Source organism: Heterodontus francisci, chromosome 24 (assembly GCF_036365525.1).
Source record: "Heterodontus francisci isolate sHetFra1 chromosome 24, sHetFra1.hap1, whole genome shotgun sequence".
NCBI classification, from domain to species: Eukaryota; Metazoa; Chordata; class Chondrichthyes; order Heterodontiformes; family Heterodontidae; genus Heterodontus; species Heterodontus francisci.
The window spans coordinates 27,229,058-27,247,627 of NC_090394.1; positions in this window are offsets into that span (position 1 = coordinate 27,229,058).

Here is an 18,570-nt window from a genome sequence, read left to right on the forward strand (position 1 = left end):
GTAATTATTGATAAATTACACTAATTAATAAAATACACACTTTAGTAGTACTAATCTTTTCACCGATAAGGAAGGTTTTGAGGTTTTTTTTCAAAAAAAGAACTTTCTCCTGATTTTTTTCAGCTATTTACAGGCAAACAGCTGTTACTTACCCAACCAATTAGCTTACAGATTTTCCATGATGTCACTGTAAGTCTTTTTTTACCCACTTTTGAACCTCGGTACGCGGCAGCACAGAGACAGAGAGAGCCTGCTGATGCTCCAGTCTTCGGGTAGGTGAATGTCAAGGGCAGTTACTCTCACCTCACCTCTTGAGTTCAGCACTTTTGGCCATGTTTGAACCAAGGCTGCAATGAGGCCAGGAGCTGAGTGGCCCTGGTGGAAACCAAACTGAGTGTCAGTGAGCAGGTTATTGCTGAGCAAATGCTGCTTGATAGCACTGTTGACGACCCCTTTCATCACTTTGCTGATGATCAAGAGTAGACTGATAGGGTGGTAATTGGCCGGGTTGAATTTGTCCTGCTTTTTGTGGACAGGACATATCTGGGCAATTTTCCACATTGCCGGTTAGATGCCAGTGTTGTTCTGTACTGGAACATCTTGGCTAGGGTGCAGCTAGTTCTGGAGCATGAGTCTTAAGTACTATTGCCGGAATGTTGTCAGGGCCCATAGCCTTTGCAGTATCCAGTTATCCAGTGCTTTCAGTCATTTCTTGATATCGTGTGGAGTGAATCGAATTGGCTGAAGACGAGCATCAGTGATACTGGGGACCTCAGGAGGAGGCTGAGATAGATCATCCACTCTGCACTTCTGGTTGAAGATGGATGCAAATGCTTAACCTTGTCTTTTGCACTGATGTGCTGGGCTCCCCCATCGTTGAGGATAGGGGATATTTGTGGTGCCTCCTCCTCCTGTCAGTTGTTTAATTGTCCACCACCATTCATGGCTGGATGTGACAGGACTGCAGAGCTTTGATCTGATCCATCGGTTGTGGGATCACTTAGCCCTGTCTTTCGTATGCTGCTTACGTTGTTTGGCATGCAAGTAGTCCTGCGTTGCAGCTTCACCAGGCTGACACCTCATTTTTAGGTATGCCTGGTGCTGCTCCTGGCATGCCCTCCTGCCCTCTTCAATGAACCAGGGTTGGTGTTCCAGCTTGTAGGTGATGATAGAGTGGGGGATATGCCGGGCCATGAAGTTACAGATTGTGGTTGAATACAATTCTGCTGCTGCTGATGGCCTACAATGCCTCATGGATGCCCAGTTTTGAGTTGCCAGATCTGTTCAAAATTTATCCCATTTAGCATGGTGATAGTGCCACACAACATGATGGAGGGTATCCTCAATGTGAAGACAGGATTTCATCTCCATAAGGACTGTGCGGTCACTCCCACCAATACTGTCATGGACAGATGCATCTGCGACAGGCAGGTTGGTGAGGATGACCTCAAGTAGGTTTTTCCCTCTTGTTGGTTCCCTCACCACCTACCACAGACCCAGTCGAGCAGCTATGTCCTTTAGGACTCAGCCAGCTAGGTTAGTAGTGGTGCTACTGAGCCACTCTAGGTGATGGACATTCTGTGCCCCTGCTACCCTCAGTGTTTCTTCCAATTGGTGTTCAACATGGAGAAGCATTGAATCATCAGCTGAGGGAGGGCGGTAGGTGGTAATCGGCAGGAAGCTTCCTTGCCCATGTTTGATCTGATACCATGAGACTTCATGGTGTCCAGAGTCAATGCTGAGGACTCCCGGGGCAACTCCCTCCTGACTGTATACCACTGTGCCGCCACCTTTGCTGGGGCTGTCCTGTCAGTGGGACAGACTATACCCAGGGATGGTGATGGTGGTGTCTGGGATATTGTAAGGTATAATTCCGTGAGTGTATGACTATGTCAAGCTGTTATTTGACTTGTCTGTGGGCCAGCTCTCCCAATTTTGGCACAAGCCCCCGCATATTAGTTAGGAGGACTTTGCAAGATTGACAGGGCTGGGTTTGCTGTTGTCGTTTCCAGTGCCTAGGTCGATGCCGGGTGGTCCATCCGGTTTCATTCCTTTTCTTTGGAGACAGGAACAGATTTAATGTTTAAGGTCAATGACCTTTCAGCAGAACTTAGAAAAGTTAGATAGATAATAGGTTTTAAGCAAGTGAAAGAGGTGAAGAGTGGGAAAAAGAAAAAAAGGAAGGTCTATGTTAGGGTGGAAGGCAGGAGAAATTAAATGACAAAAGGGAATGGTAATGGGGCAAGGAAAGAAACAAAAGATGTGCCTAGAGGAAGTGTGAATGGAAGAATCATGAACAGCTGCCGCCCGAAAGCAAAGAAAGGGAAAAAGAGAGGCAAAACAAGAGAAAAAATACAAAATCAGCCAAAAAAGGAAATAAAAAAGGGGCAGAGGTTATGGTCTGAAATTGTTGAACTATTTGTTGAGTCGGGAAGGTTGTAAAGTGCCTAACCAGAAGATAAGGTGCTGTCCCTGAGCTTACACTGAGTTTCATCGGAACACTGCAGGGGACCGAGGACAGAGAGGTCAGCATGAGAGCAAGGTGCAGAATTTAAATGACTTTTTTTCCCCAAAATATACTTTATTCATAAAAATATGTAAAAATTACATCACAAAACAGTTCAAAACAGTATCCAGTCAACAATACAAACAGTGCTAAGGAGATCAGTTTCCTTCAATACAGGAGTGGGTTGCCTCACAACACTTTCATTTCATTTTACATACTATGTACATTTTGCAGCAAACCCATATTTGCTGGATACAGCCCGTGGGGTTTCCCATGGATCCAGCCCCTCAGTTCACCTTGGTGGGGGGACCTTACACACTGGTCTTTCCCCATTGAGCCTTTGCCGCGGTTGCCCCAAGCTTTAGTGTGTCCCTCAGCACGTAGACCTGGACCTTGGAATGTGCCAGTCTGCAAGACTCAGTTGTGGACAACTCTTTGCGCTGGAAGACCAGCAAGTTTCGGGCAGACCAAAGAGCGTCTTTCACCGAGTTGATGGTCCTCCTGCAGCAGTTGATGTTTATCTCGGTGTGCGTCCCTGGGAACAGCCTGTAGAGCACAGACTCCTATGTTATAGAACTGCTTGGGATGAACCTCGACAAAAACGACTGCATCTCTTTCCACGCCTGCTTTGCAAAGACACATTCCAGAAGGAAGTGGGCAACTGTCTCTTCCCCACCACAACCACATCGAGGGCATTGTGTGGAGGGGGTGAGAGTCCGGGCGTGCAGGAAGGCTCTGACGGGGAAGGCTCTTCTCACCACCAGCCAAGCTACATTTTGGTGCTTGTTTGAAAGTTCTGATGATGGGGCATTCTGCCAAATAACTTTGGCAGTCTGCTCGGGGAACTATCTGACCGGATCCACCATCTCCTTTTCCCGTAGGGCCTTGAGAACATTCCGTGCAGACCACTGCCTGATGGATTGGTGGTCAAAGGTGTTTTTCCGCAGAAACTTTTCCACGAAGGATAGGTGGCACGGCACGGTCTAACTGGATGGAGCGTTCCGCAGCAATTGACCAGGCCCATCGTTCGCAACAGCGGGGACAGATAGAACCTTAGCACGTAGTGACACTTGGTGTTTGTGTACTGAAGGTCTACACACAGCTTGATGCAGCCGCAGACGAAGGTAATCATCAGGATGAGGGCGACGTTGGGTACATTTTTTCCGCCCTTATCCAGAGGTTTGAACATCGTGTCCCTCCGGACCCGGTCCATTTTGGATCCCCCTATGAAGGACCAACGAGCAGAAGCTCAGGGTCATATTTACAGACTGAATGGAGGTCTTCTGCAAAGCGGTCACCCAAACTGCCTGTGGTCTGCTCAAAGTAAAGGAGACCACACAGTGAGCAGCGAATACAGTATACTAAATTGAAAGAGGTACAAGAAAGGAGAGTTTAGGGCCTTGGACAGTGAGAAGGGAGAAGGTAAAAGGGCAGGTGTTGCATTTCCTACACTTGCATGGAAAGGCGCCATGGGAAGGGTAGGGAGTAATGGGGGTGATAGAGAATCATAGAATGTCATCAGTCATAGAGGGATACAGCACTGAAACAGGCCCTTCGGCCCACCGAGTCTGTGCCATGGTTACAGCACAGAGGAGGCCATTCAGTCCATCATGTTTGTCATGAGTTTCTTTGTGTTATCTTAAGCAGCACAATGAGGTATGTGGATTCCAGTTCCTTGAAGATCTCTAGAGGGTTTATTAATAGTTAAACTAGTATATACAATACAGAGCAAACTATATAAAGAACCTTTGTCTAGGATGTACAGTGCAAAGTGACCAGGGCTTCTAGTCACATGACTACATCCTGGTACTTAGTGTATTAGCATACTAAATTCTTAAAGGGACATCACTCTTAAAGCGATCATACAACAGTGTCCATGCTGGCATTCTGCAAGAACAATTCAGCTAGTCCCACTCCCACACCTTTTCCCCATAGCCTTGCAAATTGTTTCTCTTTAGATAATCATTGAATTCTCTTTTGAAGGCCAGGATAAATCTGCCTCCACCACACTCTCAGGCAGTGCATTCCAGATCCTAATCACTCACTGCATAAAAATGTCGCCTTTGGTTCTTTTGCCATTCATTTTAAATCGGTGGCTTCTAGTTCTTCACCCTTCTGCCAACGGGAACAGTTTTTCCCTATCTACTATGTCCAGAACACACAGTATTTTAAACACTTCTATCAATTCTCTTTTTCTAAGGAGAACAGCCCCAGCTTCTCCAATCTATTCACCTAACTGAAGTCCCTCATCCCTGGAACCATTCTCGTAAATCTTTCTGCACCCTCTCTAAATGCCTTCACATACTTCTGGAAGTGTGGAGCCCAGAATTGAACACAGTACTGCAGTTGAGGCTGAACCAGTGTTTTTAAAGGTTCGCAATAACTTCCTTGTTTTTGTACTCTATGCCTCTATTTATAAAGCTCAGGATCCCATATGCCTTATTAATCGCTTTCTCAGCCTGAACTGCCACCTTCACTGATTTGTGCACATATAAGCCCAGGTTTATCTGCTCCTGCACCCCCTTTAGAATCATATCCTTTATTTTATATTTTATCTCCTCGTTCTTCCTACCAAAATGTATCTCTTTACACTTTTCTGCATTAAATTTCATCTGCCACGCGTCCGCCCATTCCACCAGTCTGTTTATGTTCTCTTGAAATCTATCACTATCTCCTCACAGTTCACAATACTTCCAAGTTTTGTGTCATCTTCATTTTTGAAATTGTGCTTTCCACACCAAAGTCTAGGTCATTAATATAGTTCAAGAAAAGCCTAATACCAAGCCCTGGGCAACCCCATCATATACCTTCTTCCAGTCTGAAAAACAAAAGCTCACCACTACTCTATTTCCTATCACTCAGCCTTTTACTCAGGCTTTTACTTTGCTGACAAGTCTGTTATGTGGCACTTTATCAAATGCCTTTTGAAAGTCCATGTTCAAAACATCAACCGCATTACCCTCATCAACCTCATCAAAAACTCAATAAAGTTAGTTAAACACGATTTGCCCTTAACACATCCGTGCTGCCTTCCTTAATTAATTGGGATGTCGCAGCGGGAACGGTCCCTTCGGGAATGCTGAAAGGGGAGAAGAGGGGAAGACGTGCTGGAGGTGACATCACTCTGGAGGTGTCAGAAATGGCAGAGGATGATCTGTTGAATACGGAGTCTGGTGGGGTGGAAGGTGAGGAAAAGGGGAAGCCTATCATGGCCCTGGGAGCGAGGGCAAGGGGAGAGAACAGATATGCAGGAAATGGTATGGACACAGTTGAGGACCTTGTCAACCATGGTGGGGGTGAATCCTTGGTTAAGGGAAAAGGAAGACATATCGGAAGCGCTAGTATGAAAGCTTGCATTGTCTGAGCAGATGTGATAGAGATGGAGAAACTGGGAGAATGGAAGAGAGTCCTTACTGGAAGGGTGTGAGGAAGTGTAGCTCAGGTAGCTGTGGGACTCAGTGGGCATATAGTGAATATTGTTTGATAGCCTATCCCCAGAAATAGAGACAGAGAAGCCGAGGAAAGGAAGGGAAGGGAAGAGTCGGAGATGGACCATGAGAAGGCAAGAGAAGGGTGGAAATTGGAAGGAAAGTTGACGAAATATTCCAGTTACATACGAACATACGAATTAGGAGCAGGAATAGGCATTCGGTCCCTCGAAACTGCTCTGCCATTCAATAGGTTCATGGCTGAACTGATTACTCCACATTTCTGCCTACCCCCGATAACCTTTCACCCCCTCACTTATCAAGAATCAATCTACCTCTGCCTTAAAAATATTCAAAGACTCTACGTCCACTGCCTTTTGAGGAAGAGAATTCCAAAGACTCACGACCCTCTGAGAGAAAACATTTCTCCTTATCTCTGTCTTAAATGGGCGACCCCTTATTTTTAAACAGTGACCCCTAGTTCTAGATTCTCCCGTAAGGGGAAACATCCTTTCCACATCCACCCTGTCAAGACCCCTCAGGATCTATATGTTTCAATCAAGTTGCCTCTTACTCTTCTAAATTCCAGCGGAAACAAGCCTAGCCTGTCCAATCTTTCCTCATAAGACAACCCGCCCATTCCAGGTATTAGTCTAGTACACCTTCTCTGTACTGCCTCCAACACATTTACATCCTTCCTTAAATAAGGAGACCAGTACTGTACACAGTATTCCAGATGTGGTCTCACCAATGCCCTGTACAGCTGAAGCATAACCTCCCTACATTTGTATTCAATTCCCCTCACAATAAACAATAACATTCTATTAGCTTTCCTAATTACGTGCTGTACCTGCATACTAACCTTTTGCAATTTATGCACTAGCACACGCAGATCCCTCAGCATCTCAAAGCTCTGTAATCTCTCACCATTTAGATAATGCTTCTTTTATATTCTTTCTGCCAAAGTGGACAATTTCCCACGTTCCCACATAATACTCCATTTGCCAGGTCTTTGCCCACTCACTTAACCTATCTATATCCCTTTGTAGCTCCCTTATGTCCTCTTCACAAGTTTACTTTCCCACCTATCTTTGTGTCATCAGCAAATTTAGCAACCATACCTTCGGTCCCTTCATCCAAGTCATTTATATAAATTGTAAAAAGTTGAGGCCCCAGCACTGATCCCTGTGGCACACCACTTGTTACATCTTGCCAACCAGAAAATGACCCATTTATGCCTACTCTCTGTTTCCTGTTAGCTAGCCAATCTTCTATCCATGCCAATATGTTACCCCCCTACACCATGAGCTTTTATTTTCCGCAATAACCTTTGATGTGGCACCTTATCAAATGCCTTCTGGAAATCGAAGTACAATACATCCACCGGTTCCCCTTTATCCACAACACATGTAACTCCCTCAAAGAACTCCAATAGATTGGTTAAACATGATTTCCCTTTCACAAAACCATGTTGACTCTGCCTGATTACCTTGAATTTTTCTAAATGGCATGCTATAATGTCTTTGATAATAGCTTCTAACATTTTCCCTATAACAGATGTTAAGCTAACTGTCTTGTAGTTTCCTGCTTTCTGTCTCCCTCCCTTTTTGAATAAAGGAGTTACATTTGCTATTTTCCAATGTAACGGAGCCTTCCCCAAATCTAGGGAATTTTGGAAAATTAAAACTAACGCATCAACTATCTCACTAGCCACTTCTTTTAGCACCCTAGGATGAAGTCCATCAGGACCCGAGGACTTGTCTGCCCGCAGCTCCAACAATTTGTTCAGTACCACTTCCCTGGTGATTGTAATTTTCTTGAGTTCCTCCCTCCCTTCCATTTCCTGACTTACAGCTAATACTGGGATGTTACTTGTACCCTCAATAGTGAAGACCGATGCAAAAAACCTGTTCCATTCATCTGCCATCTCCTTACCCATTATTAATTTCCCAGACTCACTTTCTATAGGACCAATGCTCACTGTGTTCAGGGTGAGAGCAGGAAATATCACTGATACAGTCATCAATTTACTGGGAAAAAAAGGAGGGAGGGGGCCTGAGTAGGATTAGGAAAAGGAATGTTCCACATATCCCACAAAAAGGCAGGAATATTTAGGACCCATGCGGGTTCTCATAGCAACACCTTTTATTTGGAAGAAGTGAGTGGAGTTAGAGGAGAAGTTGTTCAATGTGAGAACAGGTTAGGCCAGGTGGAGGAACAGAGGAGGCTAAAGGATGTCTTAATTGAAGTGTACAAAATTATGAGGGGCCTAGATAGAGTAGACAGGAAGGACCTGTTTCCCCTAGTGGAGAGGTCAATTACCAAGGGGTACAAATTTAAGGTGATTGGTAGAAGGATTAGAAGGGACATGAAGGAAAACTTTTTCACCCAGAGGGTGGTGGGTGTCTGGATTTCACTGTATAGATCAATGGTGGAGGCAGAAACCGTCAACTCATTTAAAAGGTAACTGGACCTGCACCTGAAGTGCCGCAACCTGCAAGGCTATGGACCAGGTGCTGGAAGGTGGGATTAGATTGGGCGGCTAGTTTTTTCAGCTGGCACAGACACGATGGGCTAAATGGCCTCTTTCTGCACCGCAACTTTTCTATGGTTCTATGGTGGTGAATGGGGACTGGTTGGGCCTCCATTCAAGGAAGATGCAGAGAGCTCTCAGGCCACCCTGATGGGGGATGGAGGTGTTGGAGGGATTGGACATCCATGTGAAAAGGAGACGGTTAGGGCCAGGAAACTGGAAACTGTTAAAGCGACGGAGGGCATTGGACAAGTCAAGGCTGTAGGCGAGACAAGGGGAGAAAAAAATAGAGGCGAGATAGGAAGAAAACAATTCAGTGGAGCAGGAACAGGCTACAACAATGGGCTAAATTTTGTTGGGGTGGTGGTGGGCCCAATGGCGGGCCGGAAATCCAGGGGCAACACTGCCTCGGCAATTTCCGGGAGTCCCAACACGATTCTGAGGCCATCAGGCAATTAGCTGCCTGACATCGAGGTTTCTGTCACATCTGCTCAGATAATTCAACCTTCCATACCAGCATTTCTGATATGTCTTCCTTTTCCCTCAACCAAGGATTTCCTCCCACCACGGTTGACAGGGCTCTCAACTGTGTCCATACCATTTTCATCACTTCTGCTCTCACCCCTTCCCCTCCCTTCCCTCCGAGGGCCACGATAGGCTTTCCCTTTCCCTCACCTTCAACCCCAACAGCCTCCGTATTCAACGGATAATCCTCTGCCATTTCTGCCACCTCCATCCCTTTAAGGGCAAAGACTCCGCCTCCAAGAGCCACTGGCCAATCGGAGGCAGCACTGGTACAAGGACTAGGGGACACCGATTTAAGGTTTTTGGCAAGAGATGCAGGGGGATGAGAGGAAGAACTTTTTTATGCAATGTGGTAATGACCTGAACTCATTGCCTACGAGGGTTGTGGAAGTGGAGATGATTAATTATTTCAAAAGGGAACTGGATGGGCACGAGGGAAATAAACGTGCAGGGCTGCAGGGATGGAGCAGGGGAATGGTACTGATTGGATTGCTGTACAAAAAGCCAGTATAGATTCGATGGGTCAAATGGCCTCCTTCTGTCTGTAATGACTATGAAGTTCCAGCAGCACCACTGGGAGCGATGGCCACTGCTGGGACTGCACCCGTCCGAGAGCAGCATCATGGACACAGCCCTGGAACTGAGACGAGTGGGGTCGGGGTCGCTGGGGTCAGTCAAGCAGGCCCCGGTCAGTGGGGTGGAGGTCATTGGTGAGGGCAGAGGGGAGGGTGTTTCCGCAGAGGCAGCTGTTGCCTCTGGTGGGATGGGAGGCCCTCTGTGGGCCACAGGATGCCAGATCAGCAGGCCCTCCCATCAAGCCCATGGGAGACTACCAGCATTTACTGGGCAGTCTCCCCAAGTGGTGGAGGGCCATCCCCCAATCGCTGGTAGAATGCAGCAGCAGTGGGAAGAGGCCCTTGTGACCCTAAACTGGCCACTAAGGGCCTCAATTGGCTTCTGATAAAATTGCACAGTGCGGGAAGGCAAAAGGCATTCCACACCCCCACCTTCCCTCCTCATTTTATGCCCCCTCCCACCTCCCAGCCCATCCCCAGTGGGCGAGTAAAATTCAGCCCAATGGGTCTACCAAGGCAGTCCTGTTTGTGGATCTTGGGCAGGAGGTAGAAGCAGGTTGTCCGGGGTTGGGGGACCATGAGGTTGGATTGTCATTTCTTTCCCTTTGTATCTCACAAGCTCATGCAGAGACCATCTTTTCTCTGTGTAGATTATGCATTTACAGTGATGCAGAGAACTGCCGGCCCCAGAGAGAATTATGGAAACCAAATGTGAGTAATGAATGTTAATGGTTAATTATGTTGTTAAAGGTAAACAGCTGAAGGGAATTGTTCAATTAAGGATTTGTAGTGACTATAAAGACAGTCTGGTTCTCTGGGCACATAACTCAGAGGTCAGTGGATTGTAACTATTCTCTGCTACCATGTTAAATGGATCTAAGCCAAACAGTGAAGAATGTAACTAGATGCAGATCCTTTTCTTGATAGTCAGTTTATTCACAGAATGCAGCATTACACATCTCTGCCATCTGTTCACTAACCACACTTATGTCCAGCAGGCTCTCATTTTATTCACTTCAAATCCTTAATTAAGTTGTTTATCTTTAACAATATAATTAACCATTAACAATGATATCCATTCTGACCATTCCTCCTCCTGTCCACAAGGAAAAGGTTAGGGGTGGGGGGTTGCCTTCCATAATATCTAGGACCATTTCTCTATAATTTAACTGAGGCCATGTTTTCGTATCTGTTGCAGTCAGAGCTCTTGGCATTTCAGCACAACCTCTGGTCCTCTGAAAGAGAGAAACACTTGAGATAATTGAAATAACACTCTGTTCTTTTAAACAATTTTAATCACAGCTGAGCCTCTTCTGTTAATGAATTCTACAGCTGATATTTGCAATTAAAAGCTGCTTCGAAGGGTCTATTAGCTATAACTTTTCAGATTGTAGGAAATCTGATAATGGTAATGAGCACAATTGTTGCGAGCCTTGTTTTGCAGCTATAGCCTATGTTTCTTAATGATTCGGATCTTCAGTCTGACTGAACTCATGGAACAAATCATCCTCTAATCACAGCTTACGAGTGGTAATTAATACATCTTGATTTTAATTATAATATATATCCAGCTCCCATGTCTCCACATCAAATGAATATTCATAGATGTCAAGGAGAATGTTCAGATAGTGGTAGTGAATGTAAGGGTCTAGTTCTCCTGTGATTTCCCAGTCCCGGTTGCAACATTGTGGGGAACACTGAGTAGAGGCCAAGTCCTTTCCCAAAGGTTAAAAAGGGAGAGGAAATTTAAAAAAAAACTTGCATTTAAATTCCACCTTTGGTACAGAAAATTGTCCAAAGTATTTCACAGATGAAGAAAGGAATAGGCACAAGCCTTTGTGGGGGAGTCAAGAGAAGTGGCTGAAGGGTGAAGCGATGGGTTTTAGGAAGTTTTTTTTAGGCAGAGAGAAATTGAAGCCTCCTACTACTCCAAGAAAATTACAACTTCCTTCTGTCCATGATAAACTGTCTTTTAAAGCCTCTTCCTCAACCATAGATTTCCAACGCAAAATGGAAGGAGCTCTTAGTTTGCTTACAACTTGCTTCTGACCGGCTTTGGAGATTGGAGAGAAATTTCCCAGAACCTTTTTATCCCTCGAATCACTGATCTTTGGAACTACCACTCCATATCTAACTTCTCTTTCTTCTACAACTGTGCTCTTGCTTCATTCTCATCTCCCACAACTCCCTGTTGGAAAAGGGATGAAAATAAATACTTCAAAAATATCCATGAATAAAAGATATCTTTAATAAGGACTACCAATGGAATTTCCTGGATGCTGTCACTTGTGAACTATTCTCCACTCTCAACATTCAGCACACAGCAGTTGCGAATGTCAAACCAATGTTTTAATACAATATGTTGTTAGTGCTTAACTCATGCTGGCTTTCTGTCAGTCTGTTCTCCCTTGAACAACAATATCATTTTGTTCAAATTTGTGACAGAAATGTTTCTCATTGATCAAAGGAATGTATCCAAATCAGTGGATATGTAGCAAGTTGGGAGATTTCAATGACTGCACACTTCATACATTATGCATCTCTTTTAAACATAACCACGTTGCTGGTCCTCAGTTATCTGTAGACGATCATTTCTCTTAACTCCCTCTCTTGCTTTTCGAAACATACTGGTCTTTATTTTATTTATGTTCTTGTGGCTCTCCAGTGCCATTGCTTACACCTGAGGTCATTTTGACTTTAGGTGTGAGTATAAAACAGGCAATATCAGATCAGCTGCCCTTTGTACATCTCCTCTGATTTACATTTCCATTGAGTTCTGGAGAGACGAATAACAGGCATCTGATCCAACTTTACACTATCACCCAAATTATTGCCCCACCTCTCACTTTTATTTGCCTCTGTCAACTTCAAGTAAAATGTAAAATATTACAGATGCTGGAAATTTGGGGGGAAAAATCTTGGAAACATAGGTAGCATCTATGGAGAGGACAGACAAGGTAACGCTTTGGGTGTGGATGCTTCATCAGAACTGGAAAATTAAATGCGGCCAGGAATATCAATGCAACCGGATAGAAAGCAAGGGGGAGAAGAAATTACACATAAAAAAACACAGACCATTACTAAAAGGGATCATGAGTGGAATGGTGTAATGGATTATTTCAGTCTGATTGGTCATTGATCGTAAACGTTAACTCTGTTTCTCGCTCCACGGGAGCTGCCTTATCTCTATTTCCAGCATTTTCTGTTTTTATTTCAGATTTCCAGCATCCACAATAGTTAGAACCTGGAGCTACTGAAGCCAATGTTCAGACCAAGGAGTTGCAAGATGTCTTGGAGGAAGATGAGATATCGGGAGGTGTTTTAACCTTACTCTCCGGGTGGGAAACCAACTGGATCAGGTGGAATGCCTGTTATACACAATATTACTCTCCATTGATTTCAACACAAGATAAAGTTCAGCAAGATTAAAACCAGTTTTCCGACCGGCAGGTTAGGTTAAAATTTGCCCCCAGGCCCTGATTGAGGTTTGCCCAACTCCTGCATAAAACAAAACTGCTCTGCACTGACTCCATAGTGATGGAAAGACTGAGTTGGGTACCACAAATGTGAGGCCCTGAGATGGAATGAGTTAGGGTAGGAGATGGTGCTGATGATTTCAGGGAGGGAACCGGTGCAAATGCAGGAGATGCACCCTCTGCCCTTTCCCCGCTTCCCACATCAGGACAGTGATGTATTTGTTGTTCATCCAGTCCAGTATTTGCTATTCACATGGAGGAAACTAAGTGTAAATCAAGTGACCAACGTTGCCGGACAAGCTCTATGCTGCCTCAAGTGCGACCTCGAGCTACTTTACCTCCCTGTCCCATTCCCACTCTGACCTCGGTTACTGGCCTTTTACACCGTCCTAACCTTCAGGAACCAACCTAACTCCAGATTCATATAATTCCATAAAATTGGTTATAACTTGGAAAAAAGTTTCATTTTTCACCTCCTGTGTTCTACTGATTACATCTTATATATACCTAGTAAATCAACTAACCCCTTCTTGTTCGAGTTAACATCTTATTCTTTATTATCTAAGTACTCTGTAGTTACAGTTTGTGCTATTCCTGCTTAGTAAAGGGTTAACTGGCACCATCAAGTGGCAAAAGTGAGTACTACCACACTGAGTAATTGAACCAAACTCTGCTCCAGCCATTAAAATTTGTTGCCCTTAGCTACCAGGGAAAAGGGATAAAATAAGAAAAGATGGAACAAAAATAGGAAAGAACGTGACCCTGTTATGTAAATAATATTTTAGATCCCAAACAAATTGAATACTCTGTCAGAATTCAATATCTGCATTTTCTTGCTGATCCCATCATAACAATAACTGCAATACAGCCAAGATGTAGCTCCAAACTTCTTTATATCCCAAAATAAAAGGTATTTAAAACTTTTAATATAATTAATGGTCAGTCACTCACTAACATCCAAGTAGTTTACTTGAATGCAGCTATCAAACATGTACCCTGAGCAGGCCCTCACAATGCTCAGGATGAGATGAAATAGCTTGAGTCATTGATACATTTGAGTGACATGTTACACGGGCTCCCATCCAAAGACACCTCATGCCAGACACCAATCTGGGAAGTGTATTTACTGCAACCTGCAGAACTAGCTAATAGCAACCAATTTTAACCTAGTTCGACACCAGGAGTGAGGACAGGCTGGTCTATTCCTGCACCATGTGGTTTAATGTCAAATGCTTTTTGTTTTGTTTTCCAAAATTTTGGCATGAAAATGTGACCATTTCAGAAGCACAACAACATATAAACGCTTGGAAGTGGGGACCATCAGGGCAAATCTTTGGTAGGGAGAAGCACATATCCCTAATGGAGCCTGCCCAAGTTTCCTGTAAGCTCTGCACCAAACAGGAAACTTTGTCCATTTATCTTTATTCTTTAGATTGAGAGAAGCAGCATACATGATCTGGTCACATCATTCCCTGCATGGTATGATGAAAGGAATTGCATTTATATAGTGGCCTTCATGACCTCAGGGCATCCTAATGCACTTTACAGCCAATGAAGTATAGTAACTGTTGTAATGTAGGAAACAAGGCAGCCAATTTGCTCACAGCAAGGACCCACAAAGAACAATTTTTTTTTTAGCAATGTTGGTTGAGGATAGATATTGGCTTGGACACCAGGGAGAACTCCCCTGCTCTTCTTCAAGAAAGTACCGTGGGATCTTTACATCAATGTGAGAGAGCAGGCGGGGCCTCGGTTTAACATCTCATCTGAAAAACAGCACTTCCAATGGTGGAATCCCACAGTACTATGCTGCAGTATCAGCCTAAATTTTATGCTGAAGTCCCTGGAGTGGAATTGAAACCCATAACTTTCTGACTTAGAGGTGAAGAGTGCTAACTACTGAGCCACAGCTGTTAGAGTATACAGCACAGAAACAAACCATTCGGACCAACCATAGTTAAGGAATATAGAGCAAAGGCAGATAAATAGAGTTGAGGTACAGATCAGCCATGATTTAATTGAATGGCAGATGGCTTGAGGGACTGAATGGCCTTCTCCAGTTGCTATGTTTCCACCGAGACACACAGCTGGTCTGAGCACTGGTAAGTTGGTAGTCAGGCCTGCAGAACTTGGGTTATGTTGGCTCCATATAAGCAGATGGCAGTTCCTAGAGAAGCTACTTCTGGTCGAATGCCATCCTTAAATTGTCTATCAACAAGTTTGATTCCAATGAGTCTTAGTGCATTTCTATGAGTTTCATACCACAGTACAATAATAACTTGCATTTATACAAAGTCTTTAATGTAGTAAAACAAGATGCTTCACAGGAGCATAGTCAGACAAAGGTTGACACTGAGCTAAAGAAGAAGGCATAAGGAGAGGTAATGAAAAGCTTGGTCAAAGAGGTAGGTTCTAAGGAGTGTCTTAATGGGGAGAGAGAGGTGGAAAGTACAATACAAAGGTGACTTTCTGGTCCTGTACTCCCAGAAGAAAAACTGTGCTCATGTGAAGTGTTCATTGGAGATAGAGCTACAACATTGTAGCCTCAATTCTCTGACTCATGTTTCCAGGGAGAACAGTAGCTTGTGGGATTGCAGAATTGCCCCTTAATGTACTATATCTACAGCGTACGTACAGTATACGATCTATGATGAGATAAATTTACGTAACATAAATTTTTAAAAAGTAATATCTTCCATCTTACATTCTTTTCCAATCAAGAAAATGGCCTTGGATTCGTCCCAGCACTTGTAGTACTGATAATCCTTTATATCTTGTCTGAAAGGAGAGAAAAAGGCAAGAGGCATTGGTTTGTTAGCATATTTGGAACAAGATAAAACCATGAGAAGGTTACAGTTTTTAGCATAGTCCAACTCAACTAGACGGAAATAAATGGGCAATGGATCTTATATATGCACCACAAACTAAACCCACACAGAACAAATGGCAGGAGTTCTGTTAATGAAGAAATCTTCTGTAATTCAGTACATTTCTTCTCCCTTTAAAGTCTATTTTCTCCCCTCCTTTTTGATCTCCTTGCTCCGGTATTAATCCTCAGTTGTACAAAGTGTGTAAACAGGTGGGAGGAGGGAAAAAGAGAGGAATGGGAAGGTGATCAATTTTCCACTCCTCACTTCTCTACTCTTGAGGCCCATGCTATGATATGGATGAGAATGGTCTGGCTCAACGTGCTGACGATTTTTGCTCCTTCTCCAAAATGGTATATTTATTGGATGAAAAATTTTGGTTGCCAAACTGAAACTCAGCGGTATACTGTTATCATTGTGATCTATTCACTATACAGCATTCAAAGTCATGCAGTTTCGTATACCAACGATAGTCTCCGAGACTTGTGTCAGCCGTGTTAGCACTGTTGCCACTGAGTCAAGCAGTTGTGAGTTTTTAAGTCCCACTCCAGATACTTGAACACAAAATCCAGCCTTACTTTCAGTGCAGTGCTGAGGGAGTGCTGCACTGTTAGAGGTGCCGCCTTTCAGATGAGATGTTAAACTGAGGCCCCGTCTGTTATCTTAGGATGATGTAAAAGATCCCATGGTATTATTTGAAGAAGGGCAGAAGAGTTCTCCCGGATGTCCTGGTCAACATTTATCCCTCAATCATTAAAACGGATGATCTGGTCATTATTTCATTGTTGTCTGTGGAAGCTTGCTGTGCACAAATTGTCTGCTGCATTTCCTACATTACAACGTGCCCACATTTCAAAAACAAGTATTCCTTTGGTTGTAAATTGCCTAGGATGTCTTGAGGTCATGAAAGGTGAAAGGTCATGAATCACTTCTTTGGGGTTTCTTTTTTTAATATATGTTCACAGGATGTTGGCATTGCTGGCAAGGCCAGCATTTGTTGCCTGTCCCGAAATACCCTTGAGAAGGTGGTGGTGAGCCTCCTTCTTGAACCAATGCTGTCCATGCAGTGTAGGTACACCCACAGTGCTGTTAGGGAGAGAGTCCCTGGATTTTGACCCAGTGACAGAGAAGGAACGGCGATATAGTTCCAAATCAGGGGTCGGCTGCATGTCCGTACCAGTGCCCATAGCAAACAATTCTGGGGTCCATGAGTGGTAATTTCACAGATGAGAAATTCCTATTGGCATCTTCAGACCAGCTTTCAAAAGAAAAATCGCAAGTGTCAGTTTTGCAGCTGACAGGTGCTGAAGCAGAACAGTGCTTCCAAACTTGGGACAGATTTGGGGGTTTCTGGCAGCCTTTAAAAAAAAAATTGGAACCTGCTGGAAAACCCTGAATCTGTCCCAAGTTTGGAAACGCTATTCCCGCTCTCAGCAATGATCAGCGAGAAAGCGAGGGTGGGGGGGGGGGGCGGGAGGGATGAGAGAGAGAGAGGGTGGGGATGAGGGGGTGGATACAGAGAGATTGGTGGCGAGAGAGGGGAGGTGAGAGAGGATGAATGCAGGAGAGAGAGGTGGGAGGGACAGAGGGAGAAAGATGGGGGAGAGAGAGAGGTGGGGTGGACAGAGAGAAGTGGGGGGACAGAGGTGAGGGGGGTTAAAGACAAAAACAGAGAAAGGGACAGAGACAGGCAGACAGAGAGAGAGAGAGGTGGGGTGGGACAGATAGAGAGAGAGAGTGACAAGGGGGTAGGGGTGACAGACAGAGAGGGATGGGAGGGAAAGGGAGAGAGAGGGGGGGACGGAGACAAAGAGGGAGGGGGTGGACAGACAGAGACAGAGAGAGGAGACAGAGAAAGCAGGGACGACGAGTGGCGGGGAGACAACATGAGGGTGAAGCAACACGGAGGAAGGACAGCACAGAGATGTGGTACAACACAGGGGGGGGGGCGAACACAGAGAGTGGGGATGCAGAGAGGGAGGGGGAGAAAGAGACAGACAGAGAGAGACAGCCAGACAGACAGACAGAGGAGGGAGAGAGGGTAATCAAGATCACTCCTGACAGATGGACATCTATCTGGAATACTCCGCATCATTATAAAAGTGTATGGGCAGACATTGACTATTTGTGCAAGCAAAATGGTGCCAGGTATCTCGCTAAATCTATGTCCAACATAGTGACCAGAAAGTAAGTCAATAAATTAATCTTCTCATTTAAAGCTTCTTCACAAAAATGCACATTTCTTGTTTTGATTAATAGTAGATAAATTGTTAATGCCTTTATCTTTCTGAAATTGTCTCACTAGCCCCTATGTAAGACAAAAACTGTAATGTGGCACCCCACGTGAAAAGGTTGAACACCCCTGCTCCAAGCCTTAAACCTTGTGTTTTAAAATAACTTAGGTTATTTTAAAACACAAGTTTAAAGGCTTGTGTTATGTAAACTCATTTGAAAATGGCAAAAGTAATTTAGGGAATGCCTTGATTTCTATGCTCTGGCATGCATTACTTTCACTTGGTACACAAGCTCAGTGACATGAGAGTTACTGGACTTTTATTTTCATATAAATGTCACAATTCTGCTGCTATCCATTTGGAATCACCGTATTCCAGAACTTGTATTTAGGGGAAAACAGACAAGAAAATCCAAGGAATCTCCAG